Below are 17,962 nucleotides of genomic sequence, written 5' to 3' on the forward strand. Positions count from 1 at the left end.
CCTCTGGAGTACAGACCAGTTCTCCTCCTTCCCCTCTGAACTGTCGTCGGTGCTCACATTTCTGACTATTGACCCTCAGGAAGTTCCACCTGAGAGCTACCCTCTGACTACAGTTCAAGCCCATTTCCTGTTGGGTTGGGGCCTGGAAATATGACAAGGTTTTGGCTGGCTGCCCACAGACTGGCTGGTTCCCAAGGCCAATTTGGGGAGATGAAGGGGAAAATGACTCTTTTGACATAAATAGTGTTCCAGAATGCACCAGCATGGAAACAATGGCCCTCCTGCACCCCACTCACACTCACCCTCTTCCTCACGCCAAGCATCCTGGCCTGCCAAGACGGCTGTGCTCCTACGGCATCCTGGAGGGAATATTACTCAGGGCAGTTGGCCCCAGCGATGTGTGGAAGGGAAGAGGCTGGGCAGGGGACACGCAGAGGACCAGCAAAGGCGAGACACAAGCCAGGTGTCCAGCTCCACCCCCTGCTGCCTCCACAAACAGGGGTTTCTTTAGGGCTTGTCCTGAGTCTAAACGAAAAACAAGTTGGAGCAGAGATGAGGAGTAGGGTTTGCAGAGCAGAGTTTATAGGCGCTTGCGTGTTCTCAGTGGCTTCCTCCTCACACATTCCTCTGCATTTTTCCTTTTATTAACGTGGCATCTTTCCCAGGCCACTTTATGGAACCGTGTGTGTTTTTACTTATGCCCTGATTGGGTTTGATCGCATCTCTCCCTCTGAAGAACCTTCAGATCTTGTTCAAGCCCTCCCCATGGGCCCTGCAAGGACGCACTGGTCACCATGGGATCCTGGGCTGACCTCTCCACCGAACCCCAAGGGCTCCGCTGTGTTTTTGACGACACCGGGCACTTTCCCGCAGGAGGGTCACACCTCACTTGGACCCGAAATGATACAGCCCAGTCTGACGACTCACCCAAATCTGAAATGACTTCTGGCTCTTGCCCTAAAAATCAAATCTGCCCCAGACGAGGAAGAGGAAGATTTACCACAATGAAGATTTTCCAAGGACTGTGCTCTAAGCCCTGAAGGCCATTGCCAGAGAGCAGATCTGATAGAACACAGCTTTCCAAGGACCTGGTTTCAAAGCATGGCCCGCATTTCTGGACAAACTTAGGAGTGTTTATTAAAAAAGACACTTGTTAGTTTCAGGAACTCTGCTCTTGGCCTTTTCCTCTTTGGACCATCAGTTCCAAGAGGACCAAGACCAAGGTCTGAAGTTGACCTACACTCTTTGAGCTCCATTTTATCAATGTTTCCCCATAGCGGTCTCCTGGTGTTTGGAAGACATTCTGTTTTGCTGAGACCTGAAGCAGCAGGCAGGATGGCCAGCCTGTGATCTTTGAAAACTTACTTGCCCTCTTGGAGCTGCATTTTCTTCCTCTGTGAAATGAGGAAAGTAATGCATTCTCTGGAGGGTTGTGAGAATTAAATGAACTAATGTTTGTAAGAGGCCTGGCACTTTGGAGGCATTCAGTAAATGGTAGGGACTTTTGTTACGAAGGAGGTAGGGACCTCTTTCTGAGAATCTGCTTTTGTTCCCTAAACCCTCCCTTTATTCGTCCTGGCCGTCTCCCGTCCCTCTCCCGTTGCAGCAGTCCTTCCTGAGATGTCTGTAGACAATATCAAACTCCTTGCTACCTTCTCAAGGGCAAGCGTCTCCGAGTCCTTTGGGAAATGTAGTTCTGAGATGGTTTTCCTGTTGTCAGCAGGCTCTGGAATAGGCATTGGCCCAACAAGGCTTGATGTGGGAATCTTTCACAGGTACCACTCATCTGGCTGGCAGATGTAGCTTTGCTGCAAGATATAGCTCTGTCTTCCAGATGGGAGGGTGCCTGGGAGTCCTGAGGTGGGACTGGTCTCTCTCTGCTTGGAGCCACTGTGGGGCATACTCTCGGGTCTGTCACCCTCTTCCAAACCCCCAAGTCCTTGAACCAACTTAGATGGAGCTGATTGTATCTTTGTCCCTCAAACCCACATTCCAGCAATCAGCTGACCATCTCCTCATCTCTCCACCACCCCTGCCTTCCCCCAACACACACACACACACACACACACACACACACACTGGTATTTCCAGGGGAGAGGAGAGTAATACTGGGTAACAGCAGAGGATACACTGGATGTTTCTCCACCAGGTAGAGTTATATTCATTCCAACATTCTCTAGGAGGTGTAACAAGATACAGAGGGCTTCTCAGGTGAGGGTCCTCACAACAGAGGAGCCTTTTTCCTGAAGGAAGATGGGGGAGGGAGTAGGGGCCTGTGGCCCAGTTCTCCTCCCCTGGTAACCTGACACTGCAAGGCAGTGGTCCCTAAAGCTCCACCCCCAGAGTCCCACCTCTGCCTTGACAGGGTGGGAACGCACCTTGCCCATTGGCAGCTGTGGTCCAGCCTTATTTGAGTCGGGCTTGTTTGGGGACTTTTATGCTAAAATGCTCCCTTCCTCATCACTTCTGGTCAAAGCGCTTTGGGTCACAAGGGGCAGAAACCCATTCACATATAAAAAGTGGATAAAGGGACAGCTATTGGAGGACAAAGAGATTCCAAATAAATGAAGTACCAGGCCTCATAGCTACAGAGTCTCCTGTCTCAACTTTTCTGTGTGTTACTTGGTTTGCCCTTGGTGTCACCAGAGGGCCCTGACTCAAGTCCTGGTTGAACGAGAAGTTTTAGTCCAGCCCCTCCAACTAAATGGCTGCAGAGTCTGTGCTTTTTTCTTTCAAACTCTTAAAAAGAAAAACAGATTGGCTGTGGTTCCGCCACAGTACCGGCCGGCCTTGGGCATTTACTCCTGGTCGAATGAGCCGTGGCTGAGGGGTGGAACAGGAGGTACAAAACACGTACAAGGTAGCAGAAGCTGAACATGGGGAAACAACTCTCTGAGAAGTAGACACATCCCTTCCGAGGTGTGTCTAACCCCCCATGTGGTTCTGGGGTTTGTCGAGGGACGGGTAACATCCATCCTCAGAGAATCCAACCATCTCAGGAGTGGATCTCGAAAGCTGGGGGGCAGGATCCCCACGGAAGGACTGTCACCTCCACAGCGCTCTGGGGACAGGGTGAAATTTCTCAACAGAGGGACACGTAAGATGGCGTCTTGTGAAAAGAGCACTGGACGGGGAGCTGAGAGCCCGTTTCTGATTCCAGCTCTGCCGCTAACCCACAGAACAGCCTCGGGAAAATAGCCTTCACCCTCTGGGTCTTAGATTCTCCAGAAATTAAAAAAAATTAATAAATAATAATAATAATAAATTTACAGTGTTGAGTTAAATAATCTTCAAGGCCCTTGCCAACCCCTAAGAATTCCTTACCCGACCCCGGCCCCAGCAATTTCCCAGAATGGAGCTCTCTGACCCGTGACTTTGGTGGGGTCTTTGCCAGCCACCTCTCTGTCATGACAAACCACCCATCCCTGGTGACTCGTCCTTGCCAGAAGCTTCCCAGCCTGGCCCTGCAGTCATCCAAGAAAACCCAGGCAGGGCGCCCCGTGAAGTAGGGTCAGGAATCCTCATTTCAAGAAGCAAATTTATTTCTGCGCTTTGGAGAAACTCAGGACAGGACCTGAGCTTTTGTTCTCTGACCTCACCAAGGAGGACAGGTGAGGACTCCTCTAACGGAAGGTGTCCCAGCGGGGTCGTCGGGGCCTGTGAGGCCAGAGGGAGCTGTAGGAGAGGGTCAGCAAAAGCTGCAGAGGGCAAGGACTGTAAGTCACATGGAGTCAGAGAGGGAGAGCAGAAAACGTGGGTGGGTCCCAGGGGAAGAAGGCGGGGCAATTGGTTGTGCCTTTGGGCAGGAAGTGAATTACATTCAGAGAATATGAAAATGCCACACTAATCAGCACCTGTTCATCTGGGAGCCAGCAGGCCTGTGGCATCTGAGGTTGAGCCTGGCTTTGGGTCTCCCCAGGGGGAGGAAATACAGTACATTGAGATCCACTCAAGTGTTGAAAGAGGCCCTGGTCCTAAGTGAGGGGGAGAGAAGGAAGGTGCCCTCAGCCTCCATTGCTCCTTCCTGGCCCCAGATGGCCGGTTACACACCCCCCAGCCCCCAATCCCAGGCAGATGGCTGCAAATTCTGCAGGGGCCTCTGAGCATTCCCTTGGCTAATAGCCACATTCCAGAGCAGCATATGTTTCATCTCAAGCCCACAAGGTTTGCACTTCCAAGTGGAGCCAAAGAGAAAACCTTGGCTGGGCTGCACATGTCTTTGGAGAGGTGGGGATGCGGGAGGCCAGCAGGGAGGTGGGAGCTGTCATGTCCAAGAATATCTGAGTGAATGCAAAGCTAGGGCCGACATTGGCGACACCCTCCTTCCTAACTCAAAACTCCTCCAGGCACCTACCCAGGAGCCTGAGCGGCAGAGCCACGCTTCCAGCCTCATCCAAGTGCCTCTCACGTGCCTGCACATTCCTCCAACCTCTGGTTCCAGTTCTGTACCTTTGTCTCAACTCCTGCCCCCCCTGAATCGAGGGTTCATAGCGCATGGCTGTGTGGAGTGAGGAAGAAAAGAGGGTGCATCCTGATCTCTCTTTGTCCCTTAAAAAATGCCTGGACCTGACCTTCCCTTGCCCCATCTCCCTGCTCTGAAGGGTGAGCTCCCCTGGCCTTTGGCTGCTGAAAGACACAAAGTCTGGAGGAGGATTCAGGAAGGATCCAGAGTTGGATGGAAAGAGACAGGAGGAGGAGGAGATGGGGGGGCCGGGGGAGGGGAGAGAGAAGATGGGGGCTGAAGCTCGGAAGGAACCAAAGAGGGCTTCAGGCTGGAAAAAGAGAGGCGGGGGTCTCCTCTGGTGGGTGGGGAAGGAGGGGGAGGGGCAGAGGTCCTCCGGGGTTCTGCTCTGTGGTAAGCCAAGGGATTTCTGACAGCAAAGTAAACTGTGGTGTGCTGAGTTTACCCAGCTCCAATAAGCAGTGTTTGGAGTGTTTAATGTTTCCTTCCCACCGAACTAGCTGACAAGCACTGAACTGCAGCCAGCCCTTGCAGTCTTTTGGGAAGGTAGAGTGTGGGGAGGTAAGGAGAGGGCTGTCAGCACAGCCAGGGTCCCTGACACAACCCAGGAGGGGAGACTTGGGTGGGAACTGGGAAGTCCAGCTAACACACACAGTCCTAAAATTCCCCATCAAGGAAAAGAACTACAAGTCACCCCCTTCATCCCACCTTCTCTCCACATCAGTCCCAGCCTGGCCTGCACACGCAGCCCTCCTGCCCTTTACATGGTCCGTTTTTCTCATTGTACTCTCTGTATTAAATGCTTGCCTAGGGGGGTACAGTGTCAAACAGCCGTGCATATGCAGATAGAGGCAGAGGGCACACAGACCACAAAATAAATCAGGATGACACCAGAGCTCAGCGCCCAAGAACAAAGTAAACTAACCCTGGCATCATGCCCAGTACAATGTGCCAGTGGGTTTTGTGCTAAGTATGGATGAATGGGTGGAAATAGTAGGGAAAGATAGCTCTACCCTTGTTCAATCCAGGGAGGCTCCTGGGAAGCAACTGGCTTCTGAAAGGCCCTTACAATGAAATGGAGGAGAAAGGTTCAGACAGAAAGCCATTTCAGGGAGTAGAATGAACAGAAGCACAAAGTAGTAGGTAAGAGAACCAGGTGGTGCATCCAGAAAGTGAGCACACACAAGGGCAGGGACCCGGTTAGGAGACGGAGGAGGTGGGGAAGGACAGAGTGAGCTGTGGGCACAGAGCCCGAAGCTGGCCCCAGCGCAGTAGCAAAGGGTTCGTCCCCTGCAGTCCTGGGCTGCCGTTGCCCCCTTCCCATCCCACATGCAGGGAATTAGAGGTCACTCTGGACCTCTAGAGCAAAGAGAGGTGGACAAGTGATGCGGAAGAGGGAGGGGCCCATGGCCCCAAGACACAGCCCAGGCTGAGGTCCAGGATGTGTGATCCCCTTTGAGCTGTGGGCATGGAGCAGGGGATGGGGCCATGTTATAAGGGCAGGCCCAGCAAGGCATGGAGCAGCCTGGACCAGTAAGGTTAGAAAGACAAAAAGCAGAAAGTGGTTCACTGCTCCAGAGAAGGGGACCAGAGAGAGTGTGAGGATGCAGGTTGGGGTAACAGTGGTGTGTATGGAGGTGTGTAAACGTGACACAGCTGCCAGGATAATTGTGCATCAACTCAGTCTAACTTAACTCAGACTCCTGAGTTACAACTCGTTCTCCTGTGCAAAAGTTCATTTGGGTTTTGCCACAAGATGTTATGGAAAACCCACGTGAAATTTTTGGCCAACCCAATATTTTAAAATACCCCCCTAAAAGCAGAGAGGAGGGGTAGATTAGTAGCTTCAGATGGGCTCCAAGGAACACAAGGAGCTCCTGGGAAGCCAGCAAAGGGCGGGGAGAGGAAGGGGGGAGGTGGTGGGAGGGAGGATGCTCACAGCTGGCAGGGCCCCCATCCAGCTCCCCATCTCAACCAGAGCAGCTCTACATTATCTGCTGGATTTGTTTGCTTTTATGTAAGATTTCCTTGAAAGAAAGACTTACTGTTGCAAGCCTGTAAAAGAAGAGTTTGAAAACCACTAAGGTATAATTTCTCTTGGGAGTTCCTACTGGCTATAAGAACTGTGCTTCTATGAAGGAACATGCAGCGAACACATGCACCAACTTTAGGGCACAGTTCCCACATTCAAATATTCTGTCTCGCTGTCAGATCATTCTTTCTCTCTTTTTATTTTTTTTTGGTTCAGAAAAAATATGAGCCAGCACAAGCATTTTAACTCTCCTGTATTTGCATTTGCTTCAGGAATGGGAGAAACAGCAGCGATTCCATCATTCCTCCAGCCTGTGCCCATGGCAGATATCACAAGTCAATAATAACACTCTCAGAGTAATAATTATCATAATAATATTGATAATAATAATAAAAACAACACAGTCTCAGTATCTGTCTAAACAGAGCATTCCAGGTGCCCACCCCAATCAGGAAGAGTCAGTACATGAGCTGAAACCTCCCTGCTAGCCCAGACTTTGTTGGTGTCTGACTCCAAGAAAGCCAAGCTAAAAGGACCACCACCATCACTGCCCAGACCATCCTTCATGGCCTCCTGGACCCATAGGACAAGGCGCTGGCCCATAATTCCAACAGGAGATGAGGGCTGGCCTTAACTTGGGAGGTAAGTGTTTTAAACTTGCCTGTTAACTGCCTGGGCCCTGGAGAAAGAGGTCTACGATGTAGGGGAAATACGGCCACTTCTTGTACCTTGCAATCTATTCTAGGTCCAGGGACAGTTACCATATATGACTTTGAACTCTAGATTTATATCTTCAGACTGTCCCCATCTGTTTATTCTCTACAGTTACCAAGAAAGAGACTCAGGAAAAACTGTAAAGGACTTTGAACTTGTTTGAAGGGGAAGTATAAAATGGGGCCGAGACAAACTGGATTCCAAATCCTAAGCCAGCTTGGGAAAGATCAGTCTCTATAGGCGAGAAGTGTAGGGAGAAGGAAGAAGGAGCCTTGGAAGGATCTGGGAAGGGGGCAGAGTAAATGAAACAAGACAAAAAAGATGAAAATAAGGTGCTGAAGGGGATTTGATTCATGGTTTTTAACCTTTTGGGCTGCACCATGAAGCATGTGGGATCTTAGTTCCCTGACCAGGGATCGAACTCGTACCCCTGCAGTGGGAGCGCGGCGTTCTAAACACTGGACCGTCAGGGAAGTCCCTCATCTTTTTGAATAAGGCGAACTACCTTTTCAAAAGAAATCGAGGGACTTCCCTGGTGGTCCAGTGAGTAAGACTCCGTGCTCCCAGTGCAGGGGGCCAGGGTGCGATCCCTGGTCGGGGAACTAGATCCCGCATGCATGCCGCAACTAAGAGATCGTGTGCCGCAACGAAGATCCCGTGTGCCGCAACTAAGGAGCCAGCGCAGCCAAAATAAATACATACATATATACATACTAAAAAAAAAAGAAGAAGAAGAAGAAGAAGAAGAAGAAGAAAAGAAATCAAACGCAGACGCAGAATCCCAGGCTGTAAATGGGTCAAAGGAGCTACTCTGGCTGAATGTGGCTCTGGTTGAATGTGGCTCCCTTCTGGTTCTGCTCCTACCCCCCCGGACTCAGGGCCATGTGGTCATTCCCGGGGGTCAGCAGGATGTCGACTCCAGAGCTCCCCACCTGCTTTGCTCCCCGCTTCTGTCCAGCATCTAGAATCATGTCTGGCACACGGAAGCCCCTCTGTGAGCACTTGTGGAATAAACGGATACACCGCAACTATGCTTTCTGTCAACACAGTTCACAAAGCACTTTCACAGGAGCTTTCTGGGCTAAATGTCAACTCTCACCCCACTTCTGTGCACTGTCTCAGCCGGGCCAGTCCCTCTGGAGCTGGGGGTACACCCAGCAGGTGTGACCTCTCCGTCTGGAGGGGCTCCAGATCCAGGGAACTTGAGGCTTCATCTGAGAAGCCTCATTCCTGCCCTGACTCGGTCACTGAGCTGTGACCCAGCCTAGAGACCCTCTGATTCCTCACCTCCGCCCCCTCTCCTCTGTGTGGACCATTAGCACAAACACTTTGGAGAAGCCTTGGGGAGAAGAGTTCCAGCAGGAAGCGGACGGTGTCCTGCGGAGCCCAGGGAGAGAAAGCCGTGTCACTCGTGGGAGTGAAGGGCCTCCGCCCCCTCAGGCCCCCTCAGGGCCCCTCCCTCGCATCTCCCCCGCATCTTCTGGAAAATGATGCGGGTGTTCACTCCAGTTCCTCCAGGACCTGCTCCTTGTCCCTGGCACAAGCTTGCCAAGTTGGGGACATGAGAACAGGCCAGGTTCCCTATGGGGAGCCCAGGGGGGTGGAGCCAGACCTGGCTGGGCCTCCAGGTCATCCTGCCCTGGCCCCAGGGTTTAATAAACTCCAAGAGAGGTTTTCAAAGGCCACTTGATCTTCCCCATCAGGCAGCCCCTGTCTCCCTTTCAGAGCCGCGGGACTGGAAAGAAAAAACCGCTCAGTGAACAAGGGGGCCAGAGAAAGCCGAGCCACGGGGCACCTTCTATGAATTTCTGATGAGCACACGGTCTGACTCCTGGGTCCCGGCCCAGTGCAGTCAGGGATGTTAGTTTAAGTCATTTCGCACGGTTCACTGACTCTCTGAGAGCCGCTTGTCTCCAGCCTGGCCCTCTCTAACAAGCTCTTTTTACTTGGGGCTTCTCTGAGCAGAGACCTCAAACAATAGCAGCTTTCAAGGGGCTCGGCCCTCCTCTGGCAGCTTCCTTCTCCCACCCTGGCCCACTCTCCATCCTTCTCTCTGGCCTGCCCACCTGAACGTCCCACCCAGTCCAGGGCCTGACACAAAGTAGGGATTCAGGGAAAATTTGCCCCTCCCTCCTTTCCATCCTTCCTCCCTCCCTCCCTCCCTTATTTCCTTCCTTCCATCCTCCCACCCTCCCTTCTTTCCTTCTTTCCTTCCTTCCTTCCTCCCTCCCTTCTTTCCTTCCATCCGTCCTCTACCTCCTCCTCCATGTCCTCGCCCTTCCTCTCCGTGAGCGGGCACAGACTAAGTAGCCATGCTCTCAAGAGCGGGCCACCTTGTCACTGCACTACTTTGTGGATGGTGCCCCCTGGGGTTGTGTGGTGGAGGGGCCCCAGCCAAGGGCATCTGGGCCTGTTGGGCTCCTCAGCCCTCTTGAAACTTCAAGCAATTTCCTCCTTGCTTTGCTCAGAGCCCTGGGGGCACTGGGGTTGCTGGGGCTGCGGGCCTGCTGGGGGCTGGTCCCTCTGGGCCCCACAGCAGGTGGGCGTGTCTCCCCCATTCCAGCTTCTTTTCGTCCACCGTCCCCTCTGTCACTGAGGCCGTGAGGGCCAGCTGGCCTCCCCACCCGCGGTCTCCTCGCTGGATAATGGGTCTTCAGAAGAGACTCCTGGGGAACAAAAGACGCACTCCACAGCAGACGAGAGTCATCTACGTGTTTAGACTAAACCTCCGGCCAAAACAAACAACCACCTAGAGGGGTTGGATAGTGAGGGTGGGAGGGAGGGAGATGCAAGAGGGAGGAGATATGGGAACATATGTATATGTATAACTGGTTCACTTTGTTATAACGCAGAAACTAACACACCATTGTAAAGCAATTATACTCCTATAAAGATGTAAAACAAACAAACAAACAAGCAAAGTTCTTATCAAGACCAGTCCGTATTTTGACTTAATGAGAGCGTTGCCTTAACATTTGGATCCTTTGATGGTGACCTTTGACCGGGGGAGCTCCGGAAGACTTTGGGCATTTGCTCTGGGAGAGGCTCTGCCCCACACCTAAGGCACCTGCCAGCACTTAAAGGTCTCCTCCCCAGGGCCTGGGTACCGCCTTCGGGGCCCAGGGTCGCTTCCCTTTCAAGAGTCCCAAGCCGGTGGGCTGTGCGTGTCCCTCCCAACCTCCCTCCCGTACCATCCCTGCCTCTCCCTACGTCGCACCCGTCACGTCTCCACCCCCCTCCCCGACGTTAATAACCCAGCTTCTTCAGGAAGTGAGGTTTCAGCAGCAGGTATGTGGCAAACTGAAGGCGCCATGGACCGGGGACGCGGGCCCCAGATCCCAGCTATGCCTCAGCCGCTGTCGGGCTCTGTGGCTGTGACTAGGCTCCCGTTCTCCACCATCACCTCCTTACAGGGGTGGGCCGGACCAGTGTTTCCTAGAGACGAATCCCCAGGTGACCAGGATCAGACTGCTCTGGATGACCCAGAGTTAAATAAGCAGCCTCCAAGTCCCCACCCAGATCCACAGAAGCAGGGCTTCTAAGGGTGGGACCCAGCCTGCATTTTCACACATGCTCCGGGTGTGTCCTGGGCCCCCTAAGGGTGGAGAACCACCGTCCTTGTCTGTTCTGAACTATATAGCCTCCACCGAGAATCCACCTACGTGCTCAGTCTGAACTTTCTTGAGCTCTACTTGGGGCGGATTTTCCAGGAACTGAACGACCTTTGCACAGGCTCCTTACAAGGCCCTGGGAGGGGCCCTGGTAACTCTGTATTCCTACTTGTGAATTCTTTTACTTAAAGAGAACCTAACCACCACATAAGAAAAGCTCAAACCCCGAAAAACCTGGTCTGGCCCCTGGTTGAGCTAGTTGATTGGTGACTTTTTATAGGGTCTTAAGCCTAGGTCACACGCCCCTTCTGATGATAGGCTGTCTCCGGTTTCTCTTACATCCCTCTTCCCTCATACAGTCCAATATTCTTTGCCCAGTGAAAGCTGTAACATCACCTCTAACAATCACTATGGTAATCCCAGAGGCCAAATTCCAATGACTCCAGAAAGAGAGAGGTGTGTCTCAGGCTGACTGATGCCTCCACACCCAGACTCTATTTTTTTAAAAGAGTTTCATTCCCACGTGTTGGAACAGAAGGGGCCAGGTGGAGAAAGGCAGACCCAGTTTTTAAGCTAATCAGCCATTCTGCACATCAGACCAGACTTGGGTTCAAATCTTTACTTGGTCTTTATCAACGGAATGATGCCGGAGCCTGAGAGTTCTCTGCCACGAGGAGATGATAGCCCTGCGTTCCAGGGCTATGGGGAGGGTGGCGGAGACTGAAAGTAAAGGCCTTTCGTAGTCCATAAGTACTAACCAGTTGTAAGATATTGCCAATCAGGGCATATTTAGGCAGAGAGGCCTTGAAACAATCTGTGGTCAAAGAGTTTGGGATACTTCATGTCATTGATGGTGCCCAAATCCTTCCAGGGCAGCTGCGTTGCAGAAGGAACACAGGCCCCCTGCTGGCTAAGCTCCCAGGGGTAAGAGCTTACCCAGCACCGTGCCTCACTGTTGGCACTAAACAGACGTCCTGTCCTGCACTGCTTGCTTCCCCTTGGCCTGGGCCTTGGAGCTGGGCAGGGAAGTGGTGGGGGGGGGGCAGGATGTGGGTGGAGAGCCTCTCCTCCCCCTCTACCCCCTGCAGCCCTTGGCAAATCAGGGGAAGAAAGAGGAAGAGGAGGAGGAAGCCACATCTGGTTTGATGAGGTTCCCAGCAGAGAGAGCAGGGCCCTGGGATGCCAGAGGAGAGGGCCCAGAGTTGGGGAGGAAGGGAAGCATGGGGCGCTGGCGTGGGCCCCGGCCAATCCGGGAGAAGAGAGCGAAAGTGGTTGGTACTGGGGCAAAGCAAATAAACAGAGTGGTTGAGACAATAATAATAAAGAGAAGAGTCATTGAAGTGAAGAATGGAGGTTGTGTCACACCCAAGACAAACAGAAAATAAACGGCCAGTGGATACACTCTACAGATGTTTGGCACCGAGGCAGGACAGATTTAAGATGCGTGGAAGATGCCGCAGCCGACCAGGGCTCCACCAGCAGCAGCTGGAGAGCAGGTGGAGAGGAGCCCCAGCCAAAGGCCTTCGTGGCTGGAGGGGCGCCAACCCCAGAGGCCATTTCGCCCTCCTCCAGCCTCAGACAAGCCCGCCCCTTGCTGACCCCAACACGGCATCTGCACGTACCCAGTGGGAGAAGTAGAAGAAGGAGTCGTCCCTCCTGGGCCAGGCTGCGTCCCTGGGCAGGGCGGCCTCCTACTTCCCAGCCCAGTTCCCTCCCTGCAAGAGGGACCTAGAATCCCCAGTATTCAGATGGAATGAATTCTTCAAGTGGCCTCAAGGAAGCACAGACTGCCTTTCTACTGGCTGGTCGCCAGCTTGCCACATGCTCATGTCACTGACTTCAGGGACCGTGTTTTCCCTTCCTGGCATCTCAGGCTTCTGAGCTAACCTTTGACCTGGCCTAGCATGGGGGCTGGGAGCTCAGTGTAGAGTATTCACTCCCTCATTTACTCAACAGTCTACTTTGTGTGCCTGGCACTCCCAGAAGCACTTCGGGGGTTACAAAGCTGGACGAGATGCTATCCTTCCCCTAAAGGGATTTACAATCCAGGGATAAAGAAAGTTAATGTTTTTTGAGTGTCCATTACCATACTAAGTACTCCCCTAGGTGCCGTCAAGCGGTCTACCTTATTTATTCATTACCCTGTTTGGTAGATATTATTCCATCATTATTCTCACAGAGGACCACAGAGATTCGGTGCTTCTTCTATGGTCACAAAGCCAGGAAAGGGATCATCTGGTGCTCAGACCCAGATTCATCTGGTCCTAAAGCCCAGTGCTCTTTCCCTGACACCATAAACAGTCACAAGGTGAAGCAGAATTCAACAACTGTCAAATAAAATCGCATGCTCTCAAAGATACAAGAAAGAGGTCTCCTATCTCACATCCACCCCTGCTCCCTGCCCCCTTAATTGGAACCAAACTTCATCTTTCTCTTCTGTGCACCAGCAGGGAGGAGTCAACACATCCCATCCCCAGCCAAGGCCAAGTGCCTGCAGGTGTCTGAGGAATGCTAATGGCCCTGAATTGGGGGAGAGGTCTACACAGGGCTCTTCTCTGGCATTTGCTTCCCATTAAGCCCACTCCCTCTTCCTCTCCAGACCCTCCCTCCCCACCCCCCAGCAACATGCAGCTTTCATGAGCCAATTACCATGGCCAGGTTTTTCTGTTCCTCTGAAGCCCCTGGCACTGCTAACAAGACACAGATGCAGCAGAGCAAGCCCCTGCTGTCCACTTCGGAGCAGGGGCTTTCTTTGCCCTGAAGGACCCCAAGTAGACAGAAGGAAGGTTGGATAGTCCAATTTCAACTCAGCCCCGAAAGGAGGGGGAGGCCTCAAAGGGCAAGATGGTTATGATTGGTCTCAGAAAGGACTCTTCCCAGGGCTGTGGAATCATGGTGGATCTCAGGGACAGAGCAGGAGTCCCAAACAGGAAGATCAAAGACCAGGCTTGACCTTGGTAAATTTAAGAAAATTGAAATTGTATCAAGTATCTTTTCCGACCACAATGCTATGAGACTAGATATCAATTACAGGAAAAGAGCTGTAAAAAATACAAACACATGGAGGCTAAACAATACACTACTTAATAACGAAGTGATAACTGAAGAAATCAAAGAGGAAATTAAAAAATACCTAGAAACAAATGACAATGGAGACACGACGACCCAAAACCTATGGGATGCAGCAAAAGCAGTTCTAAGAGGGAAGTTTATAGCAATACAATCCCACCTTAAGAAACAGGAAACATCTTGAATAAACAACCTAACCTTGCACCTAAAGCAATTAGAGAAAGAAGAACAAAAACATCCCAAAGTTAGCAGAAGGAAAGAAATCATAAAAATCAGATCAGAAATAAATGAAAAAGAAATGAAGGAAACGATAGCAAAGATCAATAAAACTAAAAGCTGGTTCTTTGAGAAGATAAACAAAATTGATAAACCATTAGCCAGACTCATCAAGAAAAGAAGGGAGAAGACTCAAATCAATAGAATTAGAAATGAAAAAGGAGAAGTAACAACTGACACTGCAGAAATACAAAAGATCATGAGAGATTACTATAAGCAACTCTATGCCCATAAAATGGACAACCTGGAAGAGATGGACAAATTCTTAGAAATGCACAACCTGCCAAGACTGACTCAGGAAGAAATAGAAAATATGAATAGACCAATCACAAGCACTGAAATTGAAACTGTGATTAAAAATCTTCCATCAAACAAAAGCCCAGGACCAGATGGCTTCACAGGCGAATTCTATCAAACATTTAGAGAAGAGCTAACACCCATCCTTCTCAAACTCTTCCAAACAATATCAGAGGAAGGAACACTCCCAAACTCATTCTACGAGGCCACCATCACCTTGATACCAAAACCAGGCAAGGATGTCACAAAGAAAGAAAACTACAGGCCAATATCACTGATGAACATAGATGCAAAAATCCTCAACAAAATACTAGCAAACAGAATCCAACAGCACATTAAAAGGATCATACACCATGATCAAGTGGGGTTTATTCCAGGAATGCAAGGATTCTTCAATATACGCAAATCAATCAACGTGATACACCATATTAACAAGTTGAAGGAGAAAAACCATATGATCATCTCAATAGATGCAGAGAAAGCTTTCGACAAAATTCAACACCCATTTATGATAAAAACCCTGCAGAAAGTAGGCATAGAGGGAACTTTCCTCAACATAATAAAGGCCATATATGACAAACCCACAGCCAACATTGTCCTCAATGGTGAAAAACTGAAACCATTTCCACTAAGATCAGGAACAAGACAAGGCTGCCCACTCTCACCACTCTTATTCAACATAGTTTTGGAAGTTTTAGCCACAGCAATCAGAGAAGAAAAGGAAATAAAAGGAATCCAAATTGGAAAAGAAGAAGTAAAGCTGTCACTGTTTGCAGATGACATGATATTATACATAGAGAATCCTAAAGATGCTACCAGAAAACTACTAGAGCTAATCAATGAATTTGGTAAAGTAGCAGGATACAAAATTAATGTACAGAAATCTCTGGCATTCCTGTACACTAATGATGAAAAATCTGAAAATGAAATCAAGAAAACACTCCCATTTACCATTGCAACAAAAAGAATAAAATATCTAGGAATAAACCTACCTAAGGAGACAAAAGACCTGTTTGTAGAAAATTATAAGACACTGATGAAAGAAATTAAAGATGATACAAATAGATGGAGAGATATACCATGCTCCTGGATTGGAAGAATCAATATTGTGAAAATGACTCTACTACCCAAAGCAATCTACAGATTCAATGCAATCCCTATCAAACTACCACTGGCATTTTTCACAGAACTAGAGCAAAAAATTTCACAATTTGTATGGAAAAACAAAAGACCCCGAATAGCCAAAGCAATCTTGAGAACGAAAAACGGAGCTGGAGGAATCAGGCTCCCTGACTTCAGACTATACTACAAAGCTACAGTAATCAAGACAGCGTGGTACTGGCATAAAAACAGAAAGATAGATCAGTGGATCAGGATAGAAAGCCCAGAGATAAACCCACGCACATATGGCCAACTTATCTTTGATAAAGGAGGCAGGAATGTACAGTGGAGAAAGGACAGCCTCTTCAATAAGTGGTGCTGGGAAAACTGGACAGGGACATGTAAAAGTTTGAGATTAGATCATTCCCTAACACCATACACAAAAATAAGCTCAAAATGGATTAAAGACCTAAATGTAAGGCCAGAAACTATCAAACTCTTAGAGGAAAACATAGGTAGAACACTCTATGACATAAATCACAGCAAGATCCTTTTGGACCCACCTCCTAGAGAAATGGAAATAAAAACAAAGATAAACACATGGGACGTAATGAAACTTCAAAGCTTTTGCACAGCAAAGGAAACCATAAACAAGACCAAAAGACAACCCTCAGAATGGGAAAAAATATTTGCAAATGAAGCAACTGACAAAGGATTAATCTCCAAAATTTATAAACAGCTCATGCAGTTCAATAGCAAAAAAACAAACAACCCAATCCAAAAATGGGCAGAAGACTTAAATAGGCATTTCTCCAAAGAAGATATACAGACTGCCAACAAACACATGAAAGAATGCTCAACATCATTAATCATTAGAGAAATGCAAATCAAAACTACAATGAGATATCATCTCACACCAGTCAGAATGGCCATCATCAAGAAATCTAGAAACAACAAATGCTGGAGAGGGTGTGGAGAAAAGGGAACACTCTTGCACTGCTGGTGGGAATGTGAATTGGTACAGCCGCTATGGAGAACAGTATGGAGGTTCCTTAAAAAACTAAAAATAGAACTACCATATGACCCAGCAATCCCACTACTAGGCATATACCCTGAGAAAACCATAATTCAAAAAGAGACATGTACCAAAATGTTCATTGCAGCTCTATTCACAATAGCCCGGAGCTGGAAACAACCTAAGTGTCCATCATCGGATGAATGGATAAAGAAGATGTGGCACATATATACAATGGAATATTACTCAGCCATAAAAAGAAACGAAACTGAGCTATTTGTAATGAGGTGGATAGACCTAGAGTCTGTCATACAGAGTGAAGTAAGTCAGAAAGAGAAAGACAAATACCGTATGCTAACACATATATACGGAATTTAAAAAAAAAAAACGTCATGAAGGACCTAGGGGTAAAACGGGAATAAAGACACAGACCTACTTGAGAATGGACTTGAGGATATGGGGAGGGGGAAGGGTAAGCTGTGACAAAGCGAAAGAGAGGCATGGACATATATACACTACCAAACGTAAGGTAAATAGATAGTGGGAAGCAGCCGCAGAGCAAAGGGAGATCAGCTCGGTGCTTTGTGACCGCCTGGAGGGGTGGGATGGGGAGGGTGGGAGGGAGGGAGATGCATGAGGGAAGGGATGTGGGAACAGATGTATATGTATGACTGATTCACTTTGTTATAAAGCAGAAACTAATAAAAAGAAAAAAAAATCCAAAAAACAAAATAAAATAAAATAAAATTAAGATGATGCTAATAATACTATAAAATTAGCCTATGTAGAATGTAGTTTGACTTTAAAAAAAAAAAAAAAAAAAAAAAAAAAGACCAGGCTTGAGTGAAGATACAGAGCAGGGGAGGGTCCCCTGAAACTTTCAGTTAACAGACAGGTATCCAGAGTCTAGGTAACTTAATTCAAAACAAATTGTGTTAAAGCTGGTTCAGAAACTAGTCCGACAGTCTGGAATCTCCTATTTTCCTACTACTTCTTAGATTTCCTCCACAGCCTCTCTGCATCTTAAAATTCTACTCCGGCTTAAGCCTCAGTGATCCATGAACTCTCCCAGACATTCACGGGCAAAATTATACTCTGACTGTGTTTCTTTGAACCCAGTGTCACCATATCTGACATATCTGAATGTGGATTTACTTATGTATGTCCTCCTCACAACTCCCCAGATTTCTTTAACCCGAGGATGAATGTCTTCCATCAATTCTGGAAAATTAAATATTGCCATTCCCACATTCTCTCTGTTCTTCTCCATCTGCACCTCCTTGTAGGGTAGTTTGGACTCTCTTAGTCTACCCTCCATGCCTCTTAGATTCTCTTTCATATTTTCTCTCTCCTTATCTTTCTGTGCTGCATTTGGGGTAATTTCC

This window comes from Mesoplodon mirus, assembly GCF_964341445.2.
Source record: "Mesoplodon mirus genome assembly, chromosome: 7".
Lineage (NCBI taxonomy): Eukaryota > Metazoa > Chordata > Mammalia > Artiodactyla > Ziphiidae > Mesoplodon > Mesoplodon mirus.